This window comes from Mobula birostris, chromosome 4 (genome assembly GCF_030028105.1).
Source record: "Mobula birostris isolate sMobBir1 chromosome 4, sMobBir1.hap1, whole genome shotgun sequence".
In the NCBI taxonomy this organism is placed as follows: Eukaryota; Metazoa; Chordata; class Chondrichthyes; order Myliobatiformes; family Myliobatidae; genus Mobula; species Mobula birostris.
Window position 1 is genome coordinate 43931981 of NC_092373.1, and position 27432 is coordinate 43959412.

Below are 27432 nucleotides of genomic sequence, written 5' to 3' on the forward strand. Positions count from 1 at the left end.
ACTCTGAGGTAGGAGTGCAGGTAGCTATTAGGGGGAGGTTTCTTTACCCACATTTCGCTCGATGTAGTAGGTCATCATAGTGTCTGAGTTCCATGTTGCAGATTCCCAGGGCTGTGCTTTTCTCAGCAGTGGTTGAGAACACTGCTGTGACCCCTACTTCTCTTCTTTCACTGCAGTCCCAGCAACCAGCACATTTTCCCTATTTATTACCTCCGTTCCATCTCTGTGAAGCCTGAAGGTGCACATTCAGCGATTCAGGAACAGCTTCTTCCCCTCTGCCACCCGATTCCTGAATGGACATTGAAGCTTTGGACACTACCTCACTTTTTTTTTAATATTGCTGTTTTTGAATGGTTTTTTAAAAACTATTCAATATACGTAATTGATTTGCTTGTTTATTATTATGTTTTATTTTATTTATTATTATTATTTTCTCTCTCTGCTAGATTATGTCTTGTATTGAACTGCTGCTGCTAAGTTAACAAATTTCATGTCACATGCCGGTGATAATAAACCTGATTCTGATTCTGTGCCTCTCCCTCCCACTAATGCTGAGAATATGATTGACCAGTTTTGCTAGTTGATTCTCATCATTGTTTTGCATCACTGATGGAGCTGTATAGCCCTCTGATCATTGATTTCAGTACACTAAGACTAGAACTTTGTTTTCTTTCCTGTAAGTGGTGATGTAAGTTGGGGTCCAGGCTTGATGCTTGGGATTAGAAATTCTGTGGGAACACTGCTGGGTAAGGAGGAAATTTTCCACTTGCTTCAGAGTCACTAGAGTTTGCTCTTCAGTGTTGCCATCTGTCCTGTATTGAATTGATTATGTTCAATGGAATATCGACTGTACTTTTTCAAAATTGGTGCTGTTGACAACAGCAACTTCTGGGAATCACTAGAGTTGCTCCTGGTGTTGTAAACCAATTCTGGTACACACCAGGCTCCACAATTGTTACTTTAAATTTTGGATAGTATTTAATAAATTTTCATCTTTGATTTCAGTATTTTTTCGCATTTATTTTCATTTGGAGTACTCAATCATCTCCCATCAATAATGTAACACATCGTCAAATTTCATTTCCTCCATATATTTTTATTGCTACTTGTCCTTTCCTTTATTCTTTCCTTAAATTGTACTCATTTCTAACATTGTCCAGCCCATTGAAGCATCTTAGACCTGCAGTCTGAATGGGCTGCTTTCTATTTCTTAAAGTTGCCAATGTTATTGATAACTTGTGCATTTTGCAAAGACCTGGGATCAGGTGGCTTCATCTGTGTCTTGTCCAGACAATGAGGCAGATAAAACGCGATGCAGACCACTCTGTTTAAGCCTGTGCATGGCTTCAGATTTCCTTGGATTATCCAGTAGTGGAAAAGTCTTATCTATGTGCACAGAGATATAACTAGGGTGCCTGAAACTCTTGAACAGTACTGTAGTAATTGCACTCTACTGCTGCTGCACAAAAAAAACAAATTTCATGACGTGTGAGTGATGAGAACTTGATTCTGATATGAGTCTGTATTGTGGACTGAGATTGGGAAGGGGCCAAGGAGTGGGGACTCCTGATTGGGAAAAGGGGAAGGGAGAAGGGAGGGAGCAGGAAGCACCAGAGTTGCACTCTGTAATCAAGTCAAGTCGCTTTTATTGTCATTTCAACCATGGTGCTATCTGGAACAACACAAAACTACACTAGGCTACGTGAAACAACACAGAACTACATTAGACTTCAGGCCTACACAGGACTACATAAAGTGCACAAAACAGTGCAAGACAGTACAATAATTAATAAACAAGACAATAGGCACAGTAAAGAAATTACAATATAATAAATGATGTAAATGTAAACAATGTTTTAGAAGGAATTGAGCAAAAATTGCAAAGGGATTGGAGTGGTGTTCAGTGTGTGTGTGTGTGTGTGTGTGTGTGTGTGTGTGTGTAGGTTGGTGTCAGACTAGACTCTGGGTATTGAGGAGTCTGATGGCTTGGGGGAAGAAACTGTTACACAGTCTGGTTGTGAGAGCCTGAATGCTTCGGTGCCTTTTGCCAGATGGCGGGAGGGAGAAGAGTTTATATGAGGGGTGTGTGGGGTCCTTCACAATGCTGTTTGCTTTACGGATGCAGCGTGTGGTGTAAATGTCTGTAATGGTGGGAAGAGAGACCCCGATGATCCCTTCAGCTGACCTCACTATCTGCTGCAGGATCTTGCGGTCTGAGATGGTGCAATTTCCAAACCAGGCAGTAATGGAGCTGCTCAGGATACTCTCGGTACATCCTCTGTAGAATGTGGTGAGGATGGGGGGTGGAAGATGGGCTTTTCTCAGCCTTCACACAAAGTAGAGACGCTGCTGGGCTTTCTTGGCTATGGAGCTGGTGTTGAAGGACCAGGTGAGATTCTCCGCCAGGTGAACACCAAGAAATTTGGTGCTCTTAATGATTTCTACGGAGGAGTCGTCAATGTTCAGCGGAGAGTGGTCGCTCCGTGTCCTCCAGAAGTCAACAACCATCTCTTTTGTTTTGTTCACATTCAGAGACAGGTTGTTGGCTCTGCACCAGTCTGTTAGCCGCTGCACCTCCTCTCTGTATGCTGACTCATCGTTCTTGCTGATGAGACCCACCACGGTCGTGTCATCGGCGAACTTGATGTGGTTCGAGCTGTGTGTTGCAGCACAGTCGTGGGTCAGCAGAGTGAACAGCAGTGGACTGAGCACACAGCCCTGGGGGGCCCCCGTGCTCAGTGTGATGGTGTTGGAGATGCTGCTTCCAATCCGGACTGACTGAGGTCTCCCAGTCAAGAAGTCTAGGATCCAGTTGCAGAGGGAGGTGTTCAGGCCCAGTAGGCTCAGCTTACCAATCGGTGTCTGAGGAATGATTGTGTGGAATGCTGAACTGAAGTCTATGAACGGCATTCAAACGTATGTGTCTTTTTTGATCAATAAACCAATTGTTTGGAATAAGTTGACCTTGCCTGGTGTCTCAGGGCTGGATGTATCTGCACCCATGGCACCTGTTGCTCTGGCACTCCTTTTCTATCGCCTGTCCCCCTGGCACTCCTTTTCTACCATCTGTCCCCCGGCACTCCTTTTCTATTGCCTGTCCCCCGGCACTCCTTTTCTACCGCCTGTCCCCCGGCACTCCTTTTCTACCGCCTGTCCCCCGGCACTCCTTTTCTGCCGCCTGTCCCCCCCGGCACTCCTTTTCTACCGCCTGTCCCCCGGCACTCCTTTTCTACCGCCTGTCCCCCGGCACTCCTTTTCTACCGCCTGTCCCCCCCGCACTCCTTTTCTACCGCCTGTCCCCCCCGCACTCCTTTTCTACCGCCTGTCCCCCCCGGCGTTCCTTTTCTACCGCCTGTCCCCCCGCCGTTCCTTTTCTACCGCCTGTCCCCCCGCCGTTCCTTTTCTACCGCCTGTCCCCCCGCCGTTCCTTTTCTACCGCCTGTCCCCCCGCCGTTCCTTTTCTACCGCCTGTCCCCCCGCCGTTCCTTTTCTACCGCCTGTCCCCCCGCCGTTCCTTTTCTACCGCCTGTCCCCCCGCCGTTCCTTTTCTACCGCCTGTCCCCCCGCCGTTCCTTTTCTACCGCCTGTCCCCCTGGCGTTCCTTTTCTACCGCCTGTCCCCCGGCACTCCTTTTCTACCGCCTGTCCCCCGGCACTCCTTTTCTACCGCCTGTCCCTCTGGCACTCCTTTTCTACCGCCTGTCCCCCGCCATTCCTTTTCTACCGCCTGTCCCCCTGGCACTCCTTTTCTACCGCCTGTCCCTCTGGCACTCCTTTTCTACCGCCTGTCCCCCGGCACTCCTTTTCTGCCGCCTGTCCCCCGGCACTCCTTTTCTGCCGCCTGTCCCCCGGCACTCCTTTTCTGCCGCCTGTCCCTCTGGCACTCCTTTTCTACCGCCTGTCCCCCCGGCACTCCTTTTCTGCCGCCTGTCCCCCGGCACTCCTTTTCTGCCGCCTGTCCCCCGGCACTCCTTTTCTGCCGCCTGTCCCCCGGCACTCCTTTTCTACCGCCTGTCCCCTGGCACTCCTTTTCTACCGCCTGTCCCACATTCCTTCCACAAGACTCTGCCCTTGCCATTCCCAACATCCTTTCCTCCCATCCGCTCCACATTGACAAATACAGTACCGTGCAAAGTCTTGGGCGCCCGGGGGTGGGGGGTGGGGTGTGTGTGTGTGTGTGTGTGTGTGTGTCTGTCTGTCTGTCTGTCTGTCTGTCTGTGTCTAAGACTTTTGCACTACGGTACATATAAAGGGAAGAGATGAAATGTGGATGAAGACAAGTTTTTAGCAGAGCAACCTATACAAAATTCTGAATGAACTCAGCAGGTCAGGCAGCACCTATGGAAGTGAATAAACAGTTGAAGTTTCAGGCTGAGAGCCTCCATCAGGACTGGAAAGGAAGGGGGAAGATGTCCGGTATGGGGGAGAGGAAGGAAGACAAGCGGGAGAGTGATTGGAGAAGCCAGGTGGGTGGGGTGGGGGTGTTGGAGTAATAAGCTGGGAGGTGATAGGTGGAAAGGGTGATCAGCTGGTGAAGAAAGAATCTGATAGGAGAGGTGGTTGTGTCATGGGAGAAAGGGAAGAAGTACCAGGTTTACCAGGCAGAGGTGATGGGCAGGGGAGGAGAAGAGGGAAGAAGGGTTGGGCCAGAATGGGAATTGATGAAGAGGGAGGGGGGAGTGGAAAATTACTGGAAGTTGGAGAAATAATTTAACATGCCATCAGGTTGGAGGCTACCTAGATGGAACATGAGGTGCTGCTACTCCAACCTGAGAGTAGCCTCATTGTGGTAAAAGAGGAAACCATGAACCAACATGTTGCAATGGGAATGGGGGACTGGAATTAAAATGGTTGACTCAGAGAAATTCTGCTTTTTGCGGATGGAGCGAAGACACTTGAGGAAGTGGTTCTCCAATCAATGTCGGGTCTCACCAATGTGGAGGAGGCCATATTGAGAGCATTCAATACTGTAGATGACCCCAGCAGATTCACAGATGAAGTGTTGCTTCAGTTGGAAGGACAGTTTTGGGCCCTGAATGAAGGTGAGAGAGGAGGTGAATAGGCAGGTGTAGTACACCTGCATGAAGGGGTAAGTGCCAGGAGGGAGTTTGGTGGGGAGGGACAAATGGGCAAGAAAATTATAGATCCCTGTGGAGAGTGGAAGGAGGTAAAGATGTGTTTATTGGTAGAATCCCATTGAAGATGGCAGAAGCTAAGTAGAATGATATTTGGATGCAGAGGCTTATGGGTTGGTAAGTGAGGACAAGAGGAATTCGATCTGTGTTAAGGCGGCAAGAAGATGAAGTAAGGGCAGATGTCTAGCAAATGGAGATGTGGGGGAGATCAGCATCAATGGTGGAGGAAAGGAAACCTTGTTCTTTGTAGAAGGAGGGCATCTCTGGTGTTCTGGAAAGGAAAGCCTCATCCTGGGATCAGATGTGGCAAAGACGAAGGAACTGAGAAAAGGAATGGCATTTTTATAGGAGACAGGATGGAAAGAGGTATCGTCAAGAGGCTGCACAGTGCAAGAATAATCGAACTGTTTTTGTAATACCTTTTCACAAAAATATTAAAAAGGTTCTGCATTTTTTTTGGAGGCTAACACAAATCTTTAAACTAAAGGCATGATTTAAATGCAAAACCTCACTGGATCATTCTACAGAAAAATTATCAAGAACTAGAAAAATCAGGCAAAATTTTAGAATGTTTAAAATTAAGCTTAAAACTTAGCTTATGTGAATATGGCATTATGATATATTGCACTGATTATGATGTGCATCGGAATTGTCTGGGAACTGTCACAACTGTTGCTGGGAGTTATTGGTTGCTCAAGATGCTGAGCTTTCTTTGCAGTGTTTATCAGGTGTTGGGCAATGATTTTTTTTTCCCTGCAGTGTTTCTGCAGCCATAGCTTTGGGCCAAAACTGATGGAAGTAAGAGTTTAGCAATGCTATGTCTACTGTTCATCTGTACCCATCATGCTTTGAGTAATGTGGGCATCATTGCAGACTCTCACTTGTGCCCTGATCCGAGGGTGTCAGTGAGGTTTTGCACTTGTTTCTCTGACAAATTAGGTTGCTGGTTATGATAGGGTTGTGTTCCAAACATTTCCCTAATGGGAGGGCTTCACTGGAGTTGGCTTTCCTTATTCCTGTTTCAGTCACTTTTTTGGGGAGAGATTCTGACCCTGCCTTTGGATTCAGCATTTTACTGATTTTTTTTTTAAAAGAGATTGCATGGCTTTCACCTAGTTCTTTGAGCTGTCTCTTTCCTGCCTCACAGTGTCATATTGGAGCTTCTGAGTTCCTATGCCACAATTGCTAGTATGAAATTAAAGTCTGTCAATGTTGGAGCTGGCAGTGTTACAACTTCATAAAACAGGTAGTGTGGAAAATCTCAGCAGGTCAAGCCGCATCTGTAGTAAGAGCAACAATTATCTGTTTCTCCTCTGACAACCAAGGAAGGAAAAGAGTTACTATAGGCAGTAGAGACAATGTAGGAGGGCTGTGGATGGTACAAAGGGAAGAGACTGGCTCGGAAAGGAGCACAGAGTGAGGGTAGTGCACAGAGATGATCAGTCCTGATTTGGATAGTTAGACTGAGTTATCTAATGCTGGAGAAATCGGTGTAGAGTCCTGAACCTTACCCAGTCAGCAGGCCGCGCAATATTGGAATCTGATTTATTGTTGTAACTTGTACTGAAGTACAGTGAAAAGCTTCTCGATGCTGTTCATATAGAGCGTTTCATTACAAGAGTGAATTGAGGTGGTACAATGTATGAAAGTGCTAGAGTGCTGGTGAAAGTGTAAATGTTACAAAGAAAGTATGATACAGGTAGGCAAGAAGATGCAAAGTCAAAACGAGATAGATTGTGAAGTCAAAGCATAACAATGGGTAAATGTCCTTGAGCTGGCTGGTATGTGCTTTCAGGTCTTTTGCATCTTCTGTCCAATGGGAGGGACTAGAAAAAAGTGGCCAGGGTGGGTAGGTTCTTTGATTATGCTGGCTGCTTTACATAAGTTTTAAGAAGTGTAGACAGAGTCCATGGAGGGAAGGCTGGTTTCTGTGACACGCTGTGCTATTTCCACAATTCTCTGCAGTTCCCAGTGGCCATGGGCACAGCAGTTGCCATTCTAAGCTGTGATGCTGCCAGATACGATGCTTTCTATGATGCCTCAATTAAAAATTGATGAGCTTTCTTAACCAGGGCACCAACTGGTAGCATCAAGACAAGCTATTGGTAGTGTTCACTCCTGGGAACTTGAAGCTTTCTAAATCTCAGCCTCAGCACTATTGATGTAAAGAGGAGCATGTGTACCAGCCTCCCTTCCTAAAGTCAATGACCAACTCTTTTGTTTTGCTGACACTGAAAGAAACATTGTTGTCATGACTTGAAATGACTTGTTTACTTGAAATTATTGGATTGAAGGCAGAGCTGTAGTCAATAAATAATAGTCTAACATAGGTGCCTTTAGTATACAGATGCTTCCACTATGAGTGTACGCTAAGGAGATGGCATCTGCTATAGACCTGTTTAAGTGGTAGGCAAATTTAAGTGAGTCGAGGTTGTCTGGGAGGCTGGAGTAAATGCGTGCCACAGCAAACCTCTTGATGTTTATGTCAGTGCCACTAGGCAGTAGACCTTAAGGCTGTTACCTTAGTTTTGTTGGGTACTGGGATGATAGTGCTCTTCTTAAAGCAGGTGGGGAACTCAGAATGAAGCAAAGAGAGGTTGATGTTTGCAGATACTGATGTTTGCACCCACTGATCTCTGTGGGTGATCAGCTGGCAGAGGGGGTATTATTGCACAGCATTACAGCTGTAACAACACATTAAACAGATTAACGGCTACATTCTTTCACCTTATCAGAGATCTACCCTGTGTTCCACCCTTTGCTTTTCCCTGCTGGGGTAGCTCTAGTACTTCAACCACGTCAAGTTTACAGCCTCTGGGTCTAGTAGCAAAGGGGTCCAAGAACGCGGTAACCAGACTCTGCCAAATGGGCATTCTCTTAATGCAACTGATAATGGGTTTCTTTTCAGAACATTGATCAGTATGAAATTCACAATTTGTGAGCCACCTGCTTTTCCCCTTGTTTTTTCCCATATCCATAATAATATTTATTTTTTTTACATCTCCCCATTTCAGAGACGTAAAACACTTTTGAGTTACAATTCTGAGCCTTCAGTGTTCCAGCTGAAGTCGACCTGCTGCTCTTGCCACATTCTGTCATTGCTTTGGCACGTTAGTAAGAGTAGTCTGCCACCATCAAATCCTTTGCATGCAGGATTAACAAATGTCACTATATGCAGATTCCCTCAGTGTCAAACAAAATCCTGCCTTGGAAATTATTGGCCACAGATTCTATTCCAAAAACTGAATCCCAAAACTCCTTCACAGTTGCACAGTGGGATTACCTGCATACCCGCTCTGCTTGGATTAAAGGAGGAATTACCTCCAATAGTTTTTAAAATGTATGTTTCCTTGTTGTTTGCCGAAAATAACTGGCTTAGTTTTAAGAACCTCTAAGTACAATAATTGCAATTTGTGGAAATGTCAAAATGATTATTTGAACCTTGTAAGAAGGAGTGAATGTACTGAGTTGTTTTGGAAACTAACAGGATCACGGAAAATTAATTCTCACTGCATTTGATTTTTTGCTGGAAATTCCTCATCTTTGGCACTGGTGTGACTTGTTGGAGTGAATTGCATTGGAATCAAACAGAAACATGAACATGTTTTCTCTGCTCTGTAATATATGAATAGTTCAAGAAATGATTTCAAAGTAGTTATCCTGCAACACTGAAGAAAAATTTACCATTTATGTAAAAGCTCTTTTCAGCTTGAATTGGTGATTGGATAATACTGTATGATTAGATTCTATGTAGGTATCAAGAAAGTTTTTGAAGAGTCGCACACTATTTAAAGTTGCAAACACGAGGAAATCTGCAGATGCTGGAATTTCAAGCTACACTCATAAAAGTTGCTGGTGAACGCAGCAGGCCAGGCAGCATCTCTAGGAAGAGGTACAGTTGACGTTTTGGGCTGAGACCCTTCGTCAGGACTAACTGAAAGAAGAGCTAGTAAGAGATTTGAGAGTGGGAGGGGGAGATCCAAAATGATAGGAGAAGACAGGAGGGGGAGGGATGGAGCCAAGAGCTGGACAGTTGATTGGCAAAAATGATATGAGAGGATCATGGGACGGGAAGCCTAGGGAGAAAGAAAAGGGGGGGAGGAGCCTAGAGGATGGGCAAGGGGTATAGTGAGAGGGACAGAGGGAGAAAAAAGAGAGAGAGGAAAAGAATATAATAAATAACGGATGGGGTACAAAGGGGAGGTGGGCCATTAAAGGAAGTTAGAGAAGTCAATGTTCATGCCATCAGGTTGGAGGCTACCCAGATGGAATATAAGGTGTTGTTTCCTCCAACCTGAGTGTGGCTTCATCTTGACAGTAGAGGAGGCGATGGATAGACATGTCAGAATGGGAATGGGACGTAGAATTAAAATGTGTGGCTAGTGGGATTTCCTGCTTTCTCTGGCGGACAGCGTAGGTGTTCAGCGAACCAGTCTCCCAGTCTGCACCGGGTCTCACCAATATATAGAAGGCTACATCGGGAGCACCGGACGCAGTATATCACCCCAGCCGACTCACAGGTGAAGTGTCGCCTCACCTGGAAGGACTGTCTGGGGCCCTGAATGGTAGTGAGCGAGGAAGTGTAAGGGCATGTGTAGCACTTGTTAAGTGCCGGGAGGGAGATCGGTGGGGAGGGATGGGGGGAATGAATGGACAAGGGAGTTGCGTAGGGAGCGATCCCTGCGGAAAGCAGGGGTGGGGGGAGGGAAAGATGTACTTAGTAGTGGGATCCTGTCGGAGGTGGTGGAAGTTACAGAGAATTATATGTTGGACCTGGAGGCTGGTGGGGTGGTAGGTGAGGACCAGGGGAGCCCTATTCCTAGTGGGGTGGCAGGAGGACGGGGTGAGAGCAGATGTGCGTGAAATAGGAGAGATGCATTTGAGAGCAGAGTTGATGGTGGAGGAAGGGAAGCCCCTTTCTTCAAAAAAGGAGGACATCTCCCTCGTCCTGGAATGAAAAGCCTCATCCAGAGAGCAGATGCGGTGGAGACGGAGGAATTGCGAGAAGGGGATGGCATTTTTGTAAGAGACAGGGTGAGAAGAGGAATAGTGCAGATAGCTGTGACAGTCCGTAGGCTTATAGTAGACATCAGTAGATAAGCTGTCTCCAGAGATAGAGATAGAAAGATCTAGAAAGGGGAGGGAGCTGTTGGAAATGGACCAGGTAAACTAGAGGGCAGGGTGAAAGTTGAAGGTAAAGTTAATAAAGTCAATGAGCTCAGCATGCGTGCAGGAAGCAGCGCCAATGCAGTCGTTGATGTAGCGAAGGAAAAGTGGGGGACAGATACCACTATAGGTTTGGAACATGGATCGTTCCACAAAGCCAACAAAAAGGCAGGCATAACTGGGACCCATGCTGACCTTGTTGACTTTTTTTAAAGAAAGGGGCTTCCCTTCCTCCACCATCAACTCTGCTCTTAAATGCATCTCTCCCATTTCACACACATCTTCTCTCACCCCATCCTCCTGCTACCCCACTAGGAATAGGGTTCCCCTGGTCCTCACCTACCACCCCACCAGCCTCCGGGTCCAACATATTCTCTGTAACTTCTGCCACCTCCAACGGGATCCCACCACTAAGCACATCGTTCCCTCCCCCCTCTCCCTGCTTTCTGCAGGGATCGCTCCCTACGCGACTCCCTTGTCCATTCGTTCCCCCCATCCCTCCCCACCAATCTCCCTCCTGGCACTTATCCTTGTAAGTGGAACAAGTGCTACACTTGCCCTTACGCTTCCTCCCTTACCACCATTCAGGGCCCCAGACAGTCCTTCCAGGTGAGGCGACACTTCACGTGTGAGTCAGCTGGGGTGATATACTGTGTCCGGTGCTCCCGATGTAGTCTTCTATATATTGGCGAGACCCGGTGCAGACTGGGAGACCGCTTTGCTGAACACCTACGCTCTGTCTGCCAGAGAAAGCAGGATCTCCCAGTGGCCACACATTTTAATTCCATGTCCCAATCCCATTCTGATATGTCTATCCACGGCCTCCTCTACTGTAAAGATGAAGCCACACTCAGGTTGGAGGAACAACACCTCATATTCCATCTGGGTATCCTCCAACCTGATGGCATGAACATTGACTTCTCTAACTTCCGTTAATGCCCCTCCTCCCCCTCATACCTCATCGGTTATTTTTTATATATTCTTTTTCTCTCTCTCCTTTTTCTCCCTCTGTCCCTCTCACTGTCCTCCTTGCCCATCCTCTGGGCTTCCCCCTCCCCCTTTCCTTCTCCCTAGGCCTCCTATCCCATGATCCTCTCATATCTCTTTTGCCAATCACCTGTCCAGCTCTTGGCTCCATCCCTCCCCCTCCTGTCTTCTCCTATCATTTTGGATCTCCCCCTCCCCCTCCCACTTTCAAATCTCTTACTCACTCTTCCTTCAGTTAGTCCTGACGAAGGGTCTCGGCCTGAAATGTCGACTGTACCTCTTCCTAGAGATGCTGCCTGGCCTGCTGCGTTCACCAGCAACTTTGATGTGTGTTGCTATTTAAAGTTGAGTGGCTTCTGTCAAGTTCAGATGTAGGTGTCCTGTAATAATATCACTACTTCTTTTTCAATGGATGTCATAAATCTGTGTGGAGTGAGTCGATTCTAATGTTCAAAGAATTATTGCATTCACTTTTTTTTCTGAAAACTTGTGGCCTCTTTTACTGTAGTTTTATGCTGTTTATGTATTATCTGCTCATTCGGGTCTGTGTTAATCCAGTGGCTGAAGCTATCAACCACTCCACCAGTTACTAGGCAATGATCACTGCTGGACAACAGTGGACATCATCTGTTACCCCAACAAAAAATCTGTTTCCCACTGAACACCACACAGAATGCTAGAGGAACTCAGCAGGCCAGACAGCATCTGTGGAAAAGAGTAAACGTTTGACATTTTGGGCCAAAACCCTCCATCAGGACCAAAACGCTGACTGTTTACTTGTTTCCATAGATGCTGCTGGCCTGCTGAATTCCTCCAGCATTTTGAGTGTGTTGCTTTTGATTTCCAAAATCTACAGATTTTCTTGTATTTGTGCTACTTCCTGTTTGTGAACCGATTTTCAATCATATCAGTGTATTCTCCCCAAACCCATGTCTTAAATTTTGCTTGCAAATTTCCTCTGCAGGACATTATCAAAGGCCTTCTGGAAATCCAAATATACCACACCTACTGGTTCTTCTTTGTCTACTTTACCGGTTGCACCCTCTATAGACTCCATCTGATTTGTGAAACACTGTCTTCCTCTCTTAAAGCCACGTTGACGTTGTGCAATCCTGTTGATGTTTCACGGTGTCCTGTATTCACTTCCCTCCTTTGTCTTTATTAATCTTTGTTGTTTTTACCTGTTTGTAGGTTTTACAGTTTTCTTTCTTGTTCCTTGTAAGTTACTCTCATACGTGTGAGTTATTGTTTTAAATTCTGTATTCGGACATTGTCAAACTCATTACTGGGTAGAGTGGTTGGGCCATATGGTATGGGTGAATTTTTAGAAGATGTGTAAAAACATGAAGGAGAGAAGTTATGTTCTTGTGCTTGGATGAAGTAGAGTTAGAGGCCACTTGGGTAGAATGTTAACAGATGTGTGGACTATATGTAATTCAGCATTGTACACATTTTAATCTCAAAGTAAGTCTCTTTAAGATGTGTCAATAACTTGAATATTACCATTTTTATGATGTATTCTTTCATGGTGTTGGACAATATTTTCTATTAATTGAACTAGAAGATTCATTTTTAATGATTGATCCTTCAGTTTTATTTGTGTATCATTGAATTGCTTTTCTAACACAACCCGTTGATTGGAGAATATGCAGCTTTTTCATTGATATGTAACATTATTGTTTTCAGAAAGATTAGTGGAAGAATGAGATTTTATTGAAAGTTAAGGGCCAGTTGAAGAGAATTTCAGAATCTTGATAATTGCTACTTATAAAAGATAGAAAGTGCATATATATCCACTGTCATATTCCCTTGAGTAGGAGGAACAGGACGGAACAGGAGCAGGCTGTTTTGCACACTGTTTGGCTACTTGTCTGCACGTGATCTCTACCCCTCTGTAGTGGCCACTTGAGCAAACCAACACGCTTAGAGACTAAGTATGGGATGGGAATTAATCCAATATGAATGCTTTCTTTCAATCCAAAAACAAATTCCTAAACTCAAGAATGTATTTGGTCCTTTGTTAAGAAAATAGCAAAACAAACAATCTTGAAACGGTAAAATGAATGAAACTAGCAATATAACAAAATGAAGTGTATTAAATGTACTTAAGCTTTCTTCAATGTAATTCAGCTACTTTAAATGTAATTGAGCAGTTTTTAAGTAGTCAATAAAAAAAGATATTACCCAGCTTACTCTCCTGCTCCAACTCTAAAATCTAACTGCACTTCCAAAGACAAAAGCAGGAATATGCAACTAAAACTCTTTGCTTCTACCACACCCCCACCCACGCAACCAGAAGAAGAAGAAGAAAGCCCTTAACTCCCAGTGGAGTCATCGGGACGCCGTCATGATGGTGTTTTTTATGAGGCTGAGTTGCTAGCTTGATGCTCAACCCAGCACGGATGGAAAGCATGCAAGGGAGCCAGCTGGATTCGAACTCGGGAGCCTTCGCTCCGAAGTCCGGCGCTGATGCTGCTATGCCACCAACCGGCTCACCCATGCAACTAGTTACCATAATAAACAGAAGAAATGCACAGCACAAAATACAATGCAGGTATAAAATAGATACCTGGCTTCTGCACCCCCCATCTCTTCCCCCGCACCCCCCTCCCCCGTATGTTCCCATACCTTCTAAATACAGCTGAAGTGTAACTATCAGGTCTTCTCCAACATCACCTCTGTCAGCACATTTTAGGCATCTACCATTACCTGGGTAACAAAGAACTTGACCTGCACATCTCCTTTAAAATTTTCCCATCTTAAACTTCTCCAGTAGTTGGCATTTCTACCCTGGGAGGAAATCACTGACCATCTACCGTAGCTGTGCCTCATGAACCTCTGCCAGGTCTCTCTTCAGCCTCGAACGTGCCAGAGAAAACAATCGCGGTTTGCCAGCCTCACTTTAGAGCTAATCACCAGTAATCCAGGCAACAGCTTGGTGAACTAATTCTGCACCTTCTATAAAACCTCCGCATCTTTCCTGTAACGGGGTGACCAAAACTGTACACAGCTGCAACATGACTTCCTGCCTCTAAAACAGGGGTCCCCAACCTTTTTCGCACTGTGGACTGCCCAACCGGGGCGGGGGGGGGGGGCGGTGTTGCCAACGGACAAGAATGGCAGTCAAATACGCTGGGTTTACCCCACGAAAGACTACAATGACCATGAAGCCTTGCGCGGGCACCAGTGCGCATGTGTGTACGATTTTTTTCCACAAATCGTTTTTGGTGATTCTTTTCGGTGGGCGGGGGGAGTGGGTGTTAATCACGACTGGAATACAGATGATAATTAGCTAATACACTCAATTTTGTTTCTAAAAGGGTTTATCTATCAAATTTAATATTAAACACACAGCCCATATTTTCCTCGCATGAATATAGTGATAAGTCAATTATCAGGGGAGGACAGGGGAGCTTGAAGTAAATGTTGAACGAACTTCCAGTAGAAGTGGTCGAGGCAGGTTCGATATTATCATTTAAAGAAAAATTGGATAGGTATATAGACAGGAAAGGAATGGAGGATTATGGGCTGAGTGCAGGTTGGTGGGACGAGGTGAGAGTAGCGTTCAGCATGGACTACAAGGGCAGAGATGGCCTGTTTCCGTGCTGTAATTGTTATATAGTTATATAAGTCAATAGCATCATAACATCTTAAGTATTGTTTGGATATTAAACACGCAGCACATATTTTCCCTGTATGACCATATAAAATCATTGCAACACACCAATATCGCTGAAACAGTGGGAGCCCTGGGATAGTTTTCCTGCAACAAGACAGTCCCATCGAGGGGTGACGAGAGACAGCGATACTCGAATGGGTTCCTTATGTCCAGTCTATTCCGCAATTTAGTTTTCGTTGCATTCATTGCAGAGATATGTTGGAAATGGAAGCAACGTTTTCAGTGCTTTCGTGGCTATCTCAGGATATTTAGCTTTGACTTTGATCCAGAATGCCGGCAGAGATGTTATGTCAAACATACTTTTCAGTCCGCCGTCATTTGCAAGTTCGAGGAGTTGATCTTCCCGCGCTGAAATGGATGACGCGCGGGTAATGACCTCGCATGCGTAATGGCTCAACAGTGGGTGTGACAGGGAATGAGGAAAGGTGCAGCTGACTCCTATCGCCAAATCATATGGTTTCCTCGCAGCCCGGTAGCGCATGCTCTGTGGCCCGGTACCGGTCCGTGGCCCGGTGGTTGGGGTTGCTCTAAAATTCACTGTCCTGACTGATGAAAGCAAGCAAGCCATGCTTATTTTATCTTATCTGCTCATGTTGCCACTTTCAGGGAGCTGTGGACTTGGATCACAGGATTCCCCTGTAAATTAATGTTTCCAAGAGTATTGCTATTTACTCTCTACTTTCTCCTTGCATTTGATCTCCCAAGTGCAACATCTCCATCTGCCACTTCTCCATCCATATCCGCAACTGATTCGTATCATAGTGTATCATTTGGCAACTTGTATCATCTTGTTGACAATATCAGATAACAAGTTGTGTTGTGTCATCTGTAGGTTTTTAAGTATCAATCCAAATATTTAAATATGTTGCCTTTTGCTTCTCTGGAGAAGACAGAACTGAACATGCAGCTTCTAATGTTTCATTCAATCCTGACTGATCAGGTCATGCTAGATGCATGTAGTAGCTGTCCTTTTCCTGGAAGCTGTAATGAAACATTTGAAGGCATGAAAAGATCGTAGCAAAAATAGTAATCTAATTTTTAAAGTAACTTGCAGTTTCTTCCTGTATAGTGGGGTTTGCCATATGATATAAATGGCCTCTTTAGACTTCTGAAATATTATGCCGTAATGTTTGAGATAAGGAACTGCTGTTGCTTGATGAGATAGCTGCATTGTTAAGTGAAGTTACAAGAAGCTAAAGAAAATAAAATAGGCACCTAGATCAATAGGTGTCTGATCAATAGTAAAGGTAAATTAGCTTTGAAAATGATTATTTAAAAGACTTCCTTTTCTTATTCTCTCAACTTGTAAATTTTTTAGATAGTTTATGACATAACTGAGCCTCGTGAGCGATCTCAGCTATTTCTTTGAGTTAATCATTTGCTTAAAGATGGCAATGCATTGTAGAATGATCCTTCAATGATACATGATAACTACTCTCCTTTATCATGGATAATGAAATCCTATTTAAATGTTCACATGCTCGCTATAATCGTTATTCCATAGTATAGATACTCTTGTAAGTAAAACTATTCTGACTGGTTAATTGAAACCATAAATCGTTCTCTCATTTTTTTGGAATTATTCTGGAGCAATTAATAAATGTGACAAACTAAGAATTGGGATGTGGAGGAACTTTAGTGAAGGAGCAGCGATCACGAAAAAGATCTTAGAAACAATTCTCAGTAAAACTTCTTCTAGATATTTGATTAAAAATGTTTTTCTCCTGTAACGCTTAGCTATATTGGCTCGTATTTATCCAGGGGAAACCCCGTCTGTCGCCTACCTGGTCTCCCGGTTATGTCGGTTGCTGTAGAACTGCCACCTGATTCAGCTTCAAACATCAATCATCAGCCAGCACACACTGTACGTTTTACCAATTACACTTTATAGATATGACTAAGTCTATGAGATTAATAGTTCAATACAAAAAAGGAATGGAAAAGGCGCCAAACTTATCAAAGTTCAATTTCTTTGTGCACGCGTTGGAGGTCGGGGACCTCTTCCGGACCACTCTGACCCCGTCGACTCGCAGCTCGGGACCACCAGGAGTGATCAACCTGAGCTTTCCCCGCACGCCCGTTGTCCTCACGGTCTCTCCTCAAACTCCCCGCCAAAAGCCCCTGGTTCCCAGCCATATGAGACAGCATATCACCCCAAGAAAGAATAACATGGACACCCATTGGTTCAAAGAACTCTGCTATCTATTATAACCCAAGCAAAGTGCTAGCTAAAGACTTTCTCAGCATTTAACATAACAAAGAAGCTATTTTAATTTTAACATAACAAAGAAGCCATTTTAATTACCATACACAGTAACATAAAAGAAGAAACCCCTTACACTCCCCTTCCAGTTACTACCCTCTTTTACCTCTTTTAATACCAATGACTCGTGTTTAGTTACTGTACCATTGTGATTGTAGTCAACTGGTACTGAGCAAAGTACATTTCTTTAAAAATTTCTGAACATAGTTCGGAGCAAGAAGGCTGTGAGTGAACGGCTGATTTTCAGAGTAAAGGCAGTTTTTACCACTCAGGGTAAAAGAGAGGCAAGACTGCGCAGACGCGTAATGTATGCCAGTAGAGCGCAAAAGATTTAAAAAGAAGACCACCATATCCAGCGGGCAGTGAAGTGAGAGGCAGCAGAGTAACAGGGCTTTGGCTCAATGGGCTTAGGCGGTAACGGGATGAGGCAAGGTAGGTTTACCGGTGTTATTTGCGGAAAGGAGGAAGTGTGTGTGTGAGGCCAGTTTTCTGTGCTCGGTGTCAGATGTGGGAGGTCTTGGAGTCTCCCAGCCTCTCGGATGGCCATATCTGCACCAGGTGTGTCGAGTTGCAGCTCCTAAGGGACTGAGTTAGGGAACTGGAGATGCAGCTCGATGACCTTCGCCTGGTCAGGGAGAGTGAGGAGGTGATAGAAAGGAGTCATAGGCAAGGTGGTCACACCGACAGACAAGTGGGTCACAGTCAGGAGGGGGAAGAGGAAGAGTTGGATATTAGAGAGTACCCCTGTCGCCGTACCCCTTGACAATAAGTACTCCTGTTTGGGGAGGACAACCTACCTGGGGGAAGCAACAGTGGCTGTGCTGCTGGCACAGAGTCTGGCCCTGTAGCTCAGAAGGGTAGGGAAAGGAAGATGAAGGCAGTAGTGATAGGAGACTCTATAGGTAGGGGTCTGACAGGCAATTCTATTGTCGCGGGAAAGAAACTCGGATGGTAGTTTGCCTCCCAGGTGCCGGGGTCCGGGATGTTTCAGATTGCGTCCAAGATATCCTGCAGTGGGAGGGAGAACAGCCAGAGGTTGTGGTACATATTGGTACCAATACATAGGTAGGAAAAGGAAAGAGGTCCTGAAAACAGACCACAGGAAGGAAGTTGAGAAGCAGAACTGCAAAGGTAGTAATCTTGGGATTACTGCCTGTGCCACGCAACAGTAAGAATAGGAATAGAATAAGGTGGAGGATAAATGCGCGGCTGAGGGATTGGAGCAGGGGGCAGGGATTCAGATTTCTGGATCACTGGGACCTCTTTTGGGGCTGGTGTGACCTGTACAAAAAGGACGGGTTGCACTTGAATCCCAGGGGGACCAATATCCTGGTGGGGAAGTTTGCTAAGGCTACTGGGGAGAGTTTAAACTAGAATTGTTGGAGGGTGGGAACTGAACTGAAGAGACTGGGGAAGAGGAGGTTGGCTCACAAATGGAGAAAGCTTGGAGACAGTGCGAGAGGGAGGATAGGCTGGTGATAGAGAAGGGACGCACTCAGACCGATGGTTTGAGATGTGACTATTTTAATGCAAGGAGTGTTGTGAACAAAGCAGATGAGCTTAGAGCGTGGATCAGTACTCAGAGCTAGGATGTGGTGACCATTACAGAGACTTGGATGGCTCAGGGACAGGAATGGTTACTTCAAGTGCCGGGTTTTAGATGTTTCAGAAAGGACAGGGAGGGAGGCAAAAGAGGTGGGGGTGTGGCACTGTTGATCAGAGATAGTGTCACAGCTGCAGAAAAGGTGGACACCATGGAGGAATTGTCTACCGAGTCTCTGTGGGTGGAGGTTAGGAACAGGAAGGGGTCAATAACTTTACTGGGTGTTTTTTATAAGTCGCCCGATAATAACATGGATATCGAGGAGCAGATAAGGAAACAGATCCTGGAAAGGTGTAATAATAACAGAGTTGTCGTGATGGGAGATTTTAATTTCCCAAGTATCGATTGGCATCTCCCTAGAGCAAGGGGTTTAGATGGGGTGGTGTTTGTTAGGTGTGTTTAGGAAGGTTTCTTGACACAATATATAGATAAGCCTACAAGAGGAGAGGCTGTACTTGATTTGGTATTGGGAAATGAATCTGGTCAGGTGTCAGATCTCTCAATGGGAGAGCATTTTGGAAATAGTGATCATAATTCGATCTCCTTTACAACAGCATTGGAGAGAGATAGGAATAGACAAGTTAGAAAAGCGTTTAATTGGAATAAGGGGAATTATGAGTCTATCAGGCAGGAAATTGGAAGCAGATGTTCTCCGGGAAAAGTACGGAAGAAATGTGGCAAATGTTCAGGAGATATTTGTGTGGAGTTCTGCATAGGTACGTTCTAATGAGATAGGGAAGTTATGGTAGGGTACAGGAACTGTGGTGTACAAAGGCTGTAATAAATCTAGTCAAGAAGAAAAGAAAAGCTAACAAAAGGTTCAGAGAGCTAGGTAATGTTAGAGATCTAGAAGACTATAAAGCTAATAGGAAGGAGCTTAAGAAGGAAATTAGGAGAGCCAGAAGGGGCCATGAGAAGTCCTTGGCGGGCAGGATTAAGGAAAACTCCAAGGCATTCTACAAGTATGTGAAGAGCAAGAGGATAGGACGTGAAAGAATAGGACCTATCAAGTGTGACAGTGGGAAAGTATGTCTGGAACCAGAGGAAATAGCAGAGGTACTTAATGAATACATCAGTATTCACTATGGAAAAGAATCTTGGTGATTGTAGTGATGACTTGCAGCAGACTGAAAAGCTTGAGCATGTAGATATTAAGAAAGAGGATGTTCTGGAGCTTTTGGAAAGCATCACGTTGGATAAGTAACTGGGACAGGCTGAGATGTATCCCAGGCTACTATGGGAGGCGAGGGAGGAGATTGCTGAGCCTTTGGCAATGATCTTTGCATCATCAATGGGGACGGGAGAGGTTCCGGAGGATTGGAGGGTTGCGGATGTTGTTCCTTTATTCAAGAAAGGAAGTCGAGATAGCCCAGGAAATTATAGATCAGTGAGTCTTACCTCAGTGGTTGGTAAGTTGATGGAGAAGATCCTGAGAGGCAGGATTTATGGACATTTGGAGAGGTATAATTTGATTGGGAATAGTCAACATGGCTTTGTCAAGGGCAGGTCGTGCCTTACGAGCCTGATTGAATCTTTTGAGGATGCAACTAAACACATTGATGAAGGAAGAGCAGTAGATGTAGTGTATATGGATTTCAACAAGGCATTTGATAAGGTACCCCATGTAAGGCTTATTGATAAATTAAGGAGGCATGGAATCCAAGGGGACATTGCTTTGTCCAGAACTGACTTGCCCACAGAAGGCAAAGAGTGGTTGTAGATGGGTCATATTCTGCATGGAGGTCGGTGACCAGTGGAGTGCCTCAGGGATCTATTCTGGGACCCTTACTCTTAATAATTTTTATAAATGACCTGGATGAGGAAGTGGAGGGATTGGTTAGTAAGTTTGCTGATGACACAAAGGTTGGGGGTGTTGTGGATAGTGTGGAGGGCTGTCAGAGGTTACAGCGGGACATTGATAGGATGCAAAACTGGGCTGAGAAGTGGCAGATGGAGTTCAACCCAGATAAGTGTGAAGTGGTTCATTTTGATAGGTCAAATATGATGGCAGAATATAATATTAATGGTAAGACTCTTGGCAGTGTGAAAGATCAGAGGGATCTTGGGGTCCGAGTCCATAGGACACTCAAAGCAGCTGCGCAGGTTGACGCTGTGGTTAAGAAGGCAGACGGTGTATTGGCTTTCATCAATCATGGAATTGAATTTAGGAACTGAGAGGTAATGTTGCAGCTATATAGGACCCTGGTCAGACCCCACTTACTGTGCTCAGTTCTGGTCACCTCACTACAGGAAGGATGTGGAAGCCATAGAAAGGTTGCAGAGGAAATTTACAAGGATGTTGCCTGAATTGGGGAGCATGCCTTAGGAGAATAGGTTGAGTGAACGCGGCCTTTTCTCCTTGCAGCGACGGAGGATGAGAGGTGACCTGATAGAGGTGTATAAGATGATGAGAGGCATTGATCATGTGGATAGTCAGAGGCTTTTTCCCAGGGCTGAAATGGTTGCCACAAGAGGACACAGGTTTAAGGTGCTGGGGAGTTGGTACAGAGGAGATATCAGGGGTAAGTGTTTTATTCAGAGAGTGGTGACTATGTGGAATGGGCTGCCGGCAACGGTGGTGGAGGCGGATACGATAGGGTCTTTTAAGAGACTTTTGGATAGGTACATGGAGCTTAGAAAAATAGAGGGCCTTGGGTGAGCCTAGTAATTTCTAAGGTAAGGACATGTTTGGCACAACTTTGTTGGCAAAGGGCCTGTATTGTGCTGTTGGTTTTCTATGTTTCTATAGTTACGTAGCTTGAAAATTAATCCTGGCAAAAGTGTATGCCTTTATCAACAAAATAAAATTGACCAAGTTGTGAGCATAAAGCAATTCTCCTGGAGCTGCTGAGTGGACTAAACTGTGCTGTCACCTGCTTTGAATAAATGTCACCCTGAGTAATTCTAAATAATTGCTGAATTTGTTTGTTATTTAACATTCTAAAGAATGCTGTCAGGTAATTTAGAGTAAGTGTCATTGACAGTTTTAAGTATCATTCCTTTTGTTAAATTGTCATATTGGACCAGAATCGGGAAATTTTAAGGAGCTTCTTATTCCTGAAAACAGTGAGTTCTAACCATGTCGGATTTAAAGGAATTTGAATTTTTTCCCCTCTATTTCTCTTGCTCTCCTTCAGTGTAGTAATCCCCTATAGCTCTCTGCTGCAATTTATTCTATTTTCCTTCCCAGTGTTCTTCCTGTACTCAATCCTTAAATTAGTTAAAGCTTCAGGTTTTAATGTTCTTGCTAATGGGAAATCCTAAATGCCCTGTTGCCCAACATTGCATTTGTCAGCTTGCATTGCCTGCAGGTTTTGAAACTAAACATCTTTTGAGCTACAGAAGTATCAAATTAACAAATCATCCTGTGAGACACCCCAAACTAGTACATTATTTTTGCTCTTGTACAACAGTACCACTTGGCATATCAAACGTGTTCTCCAGGATAAAAATAGGGTCAGTTAGAGGCATGATGGGAAGAGAATTGGTAGTGAAGCCATTTCTGTGCCACAAATTCTATACAACATTTGAACAAAACAGTGTCCGTTCTCCCCTTGAATGCTTGGGTTTTTTCCAAGTGCTTCGGTTTCTGCCCACTTTGCAAAGACATGGGTTAATGGGTCATATCAGTGTAGTTCGCTTGTGTGGTCTTGTTAGTCTGGAAGAACTATTTATTCTGCTGTGTCGTTAAATATCATAAACAAATACATAAACTAAATGATATTTTGATGTCATGCTGCATTATTTTTCTGTTTATGAATTCAATGACACACATTATGGTAATCACATAATGGAACAATGCATCAGAAACTCATCTCACAGCTTTTATAATAATTTTCCCGTTTGCATTCAGGGAGTTTGTAGTTTTAAATATCTGTGTGAAATTTTAATCTAGATGAATCAGAGTTAACTCCTCCATTTGGAAGAGCAGATGTGTGGAGCACATGATGTTAAACTCATGATTTGAACAGAACTAAAGACTGAAGGTATTCTTGTCCAGTGTTCTGGGAATTTCCTTTGAATAAGTTCAAGTGTAGTCCTGCACATTTACTTAGAGAATCTGCTCAGTGCTGGATCATGACTGAGCTGAATTTGAAATGAGGTAGTGATGTTCTGTAGGTAGCTTTGTAAGCCATCTCAGGAAGTGTTACAAACTGATGATAGAGCAGGCAACCTCAATCTATCACTTGCTGCCAATTTTTGTTCTTGCTTTCACATGGTCCATCTCAGACTCCTCATTCTGTTCTGGATCTCACTATCCTCACCTCGGGATAGATGGACCACTAACAACCAATACAGGCCCACAGACTTGGATATCTATCTCGATTATGCTACCTCCCACTGTGCCTCCTATTAGGACTTCTGTTTCTTTCCCTAAGTTCCTCTGTCTCTGTTACATTTACGTCAATGATGAGACACTCCATTCACGTGCATCTTAGAATGTTGCCTTCTTCCTGAATCCATGGCGTCTCCACAACCATAGTGGGCAGACTAGTTTTCTATTTGCTGTGCCTCTGGTCTTGCCTTGCACTCCACCAGCCTTTGCACTCAGTCTTTCCAATCCTCATCGGCTCTGACAAGATTCCACAGCTGGTTGCATTTTCTTTTCCCTCCTCTTTCAGGATTTCTGAGGAAATGTTCCTGTTATTGACTCCCTGGTCATTTCTTAAATCTCCAATAGCCCATAGAAACAAATAAGACGCAGTGCCTGTTCTTTAGCCTTTTCCCTTCCCACTACAATATCCACAGGTTTGAAGACCACTTCTCAATGAACCAGTGAAATTGCTTGTGATCCAGATCTAGTGCAGTGCATTCATTGTTTGTGTTGGAGAAACCAGGCACAGGTAAGGTGATCTCCTTGAAGAGCATCTTCATTCAGTTTGCAGAAGTGACTGAGCTTCCGATTACCTGTCACTGTAATTCTGCATTGCACTTCCACTCTGCACTGTTACCATGAGGCTTGTTTGAGGACCAGCAGTCCTCCTTCCACCTGGACATCCCACAGTCTTCTGGACTCAGTAGCCAATTCTCCAGCTTGCTCTTTCCAGCTTGAGCTGAAGTGCCTGGAGCTGAGAGGCAGAGGCACTAACCACTGCACCACATTGCTGCCCAATTTTCCTGTATCACCTGTTTTTGCTTTGATCAACCTGTACCAAAGAAAAACTTGTAAATGAAGGTATTACAACATGTATTTTCATTTTAGACAATTTCTTTGCTCCTTCTTCATGCTAATTTTGATGAAAGCCAACTGTTTTGCCATTTGTAATGACGTAAGGAAGCATGATATTGACTGAGACTCACGATGTTTTGGTTCTGTTAACACATAACTGCAAGTAATCAAGCACCAGACAAGCATATTTAAATTACATCAGTTCCCTGCTGTGCTGATTCAGCAGCCTGTTAGCTTTTCTTTCCCTGCCTGAGACCTCTGTCAAGCCTTACACTGAACAATTAAGATAACAGCTGATTCATTTGCTACAAATGGATTAAATCAGTAATGTTAGTGACTCAGCTAAATTTAAATAACCTTCACCCTTGAAAATCTGCTCACTCGAAGGAATTGAGCTAGAATAAATCTCAAAATTGGGGCTTGCTTTTGAAGCCCTTTAAACTGTGACAGCAGCCAGGTGAAATAGTGTTTATCATCCTTTTTTTTAAAAAAAAACTTACTTTGGTCATAATCCTGAGTCTTGATTTCAGTGAAGTTGGCACGTATCCCACAACACCCTGCAGCTAACTTCATATCCCATTACTTCCAGTTGTTGAGCTGATCACTTCTGTGGACACGAAGATGTTGTTTGACCTAAATTTGTCAGCATGATAAGGATAAATTTTATTTTTCTGTGCCATCACACAGGGAGTCAGCCAGTCTGAATCTGTGGCATCTGGTTGCTGAACACTTCGAACTGTAATCTAAAATGTAAAAGTATTTACCATTTCAGTTAGAGACAGCTGATAAATCTGTCTCTTAGTCGACCATAACCATTAATTTAGTAGATGTCATATTTTTAGAAAGCAGTCTTTCAACAGATTAAATTTTAGTGAAATTTGTGCATTTTTAAGTAAGTAACCAGAAGTGATTTCTTGGCAAACATGAGGAAATCTGCAGATGCTGCAATTTCAAACAACACACATAAAAGTTGCCGGTGAATACAGCAGGCCAGGCAGCATCTCCAGGAAGAGGTACAGTCGACGTTTCGGGCCGAGACCCTTCGTCAGGACTAACTGATAGAAGAGCTAGTAAGAGATTTGAAAGTGGGGGGGGAGGGGGAGATCCGAAATGATAGGAGAAGACAGAAGGGGGAGGGATGGAGCCAAGAGCTGGACAGTTGTTTGGCAAAAGGGAAGTGAGAGGATCATGGGACAGGAAGCCTAGGGAGAGAAAAAAGGCGGGGGGGAACCAGAGGATGGGCAAGGGGTATAGTGAGGGGGACAGAGAGAGAAAAAGGAGAGAGAGAAAAAGAATGTGTGTATATAAATAAATAAATATTTGATGGGGTATGGGGGGAGGTGGGGCATTAGCAGAAGTTTGAGAAGCCATTGTTCATGCCATCAGGTTGGAGGCTACCCAGACGGAATATACGGTGTTGTTCCTCCAACCTGAGTGTGGCTTCATCTTGACAGTAGAAGAGACCTTGGATAGACATATCAGAATGAGAATGGGACGTGGAGTTAAAATGTGTGGCCACTGGAATATCCTGCTTTCTCTGGTGGACAGAGCTTGGTTGGAAATACAAGATGAGGTAATTCAGGAAGACTGGCCAATTGAAAGCAACAGGTTGTATTTAATGAATTGTAATGTCTTTTCTCTCTATATCGGGTGCTAGATCTGTAAGAAATAATTCTCATCTTACTTGCTGCCTTAAACCAAAAAGTAGTGCTTGCAAAATACTTTCTGTGGCCCTTCCTTTCCTTGACACCCACCCTCCTTCCCATACTTAAGGAGGATGAATTGAAACTGACTACATCAGTGAGGCAAAGTATGAGAGACCGGAAACGATTTGGTCAAAATCCCAGAGTGATGGATCCTTTGAAAGGAATGGAGCAAGAGAAAGAGAGAATTCAATGACAATCTTGCACTCAATATCAGTAAGACCAAGGGACTGATTGTGGACTTCAGAAAGAGAAAGTTGAGGGTTCAGCAGTGAGCAGTTTCAAATTCCTAGATGTCAGCATCTCTGAACATCCACACTGGGCTAAACACAAACTATGAAAAAGGCCAGTGGCTATATTTCAATTGGAGTTTAAGGAGACTTGGTATGTCACCAAAGACTATTGAATTTCTGCAGGTTTAAAGTTCAAAGTAAATTTATTATCCAAGTACGTATATATCACCATAACCTATCTTGAAATTCATTTTCTTGCAAGCATTCACAGTAGAACAAAAAATACAATAGAATTAATGAAAAGTTATACACAAATGCTGACAAACAATCAATGTGCAAAAGAAGTCAAACTGCAGGTACATACCAAAATAAAAGTGCTGAGAACTTAAGTCATAGTGTCCTTGAAAGTGAGTCCATAGTTTGTAAAATCAGTTGTGGAGCGAAGTCATCCACATTGGTTTGGGAGATCCTCTCATATTCCAAGGAATTTAGTTGCACTTTTCATCTCCTATCCCCTAATGTGGACTTGCTCATGGATGTGTAGTTTCCTGCTCCCCTAGTCAGTAAGCAGCTCTTTGGTTTTGCTGGCATTGAGTTGTGGTGCAATTTAACCAGGTTTTCAATCTCCCTTCTATAAGCCGATTGATTGGCACCTATGATCTGACCAGTGGCAGTGGTGTCATCAGCAAACTTGAACGTGATTGGAGGTGTACTTGGCCTCACAGTCATAGGTTTAAAATGAGTAGAGTAGAGGCAGCTAAGCACACAGACTTGTGGTTTACCTGTGCTGAGGGAGATTGCGGAGGAGATGTTGTTGCCAATCTGTACAGACTGGGGTCTGCAGTAGAGGAAATTGAGGAATCAGATGCACAAGGAGTTATCGAGGCCAAGGAATGGAGTTTATTGATAGGTTTGAGGGGATAATCGTGTTGAATGAAGAGCAGCCTGATGTATACATCTTCAGTGTCCGGAAGTTCCAGAGCTCAGTGAAGCACCAGTTACAAAGTGTAAGGTGTAACATAGAGAGCATTCTTACTGTTGGGTCGCAGTCTGGTATGGAGAACTCACTGCACAGGATCGGAAAATCCTGCAGAAAGTTTTAAAGTCAGCCAGCTCCATCACGGGTTCTAGTCTTCCCACCATTGAGGACATCTTTAAAAAAGTGGTGTCCATCTTTGAGAACCCTCATCATCCAGGCTGTGGCCTCTTCTCAATACTGCTGTCAAGGAGGAGGTAGAGGAGCTCAGACTCACACTCACACTCAGCATTTTAGCAACAGCTGCTTCTCCTCTGCCGTCACATTTCAAAACGGGTGATGAACACGTGAACACTGCCTCACTTTTTTTTAATAGTAATTTGTAGTATATTTTTATGCATTGCACTGTACTGATGTCACAAAGCAACAAATTGTATGACATCGGTCGCTGATAATAAACTTGATTCTGATACTAGATTGAAACAAAGGAGAGAAACCTTTAAGTAAATAACCATTGG

General features: G+C 44.2%; 1 protein-coding gene across 1 annotated transcript in view; it reads left to right on the plus strand.

The window, feature by feature from the left end:
• The window catches only part of xxylt1 (xyloside xylosyltransferase 1), a 174687-nt gene that overhangs the window by 20578 nt on the left and 126677 nt on the right, over positions 1 to 27432 (plus strand). The window lies entirely within an intron of this gene.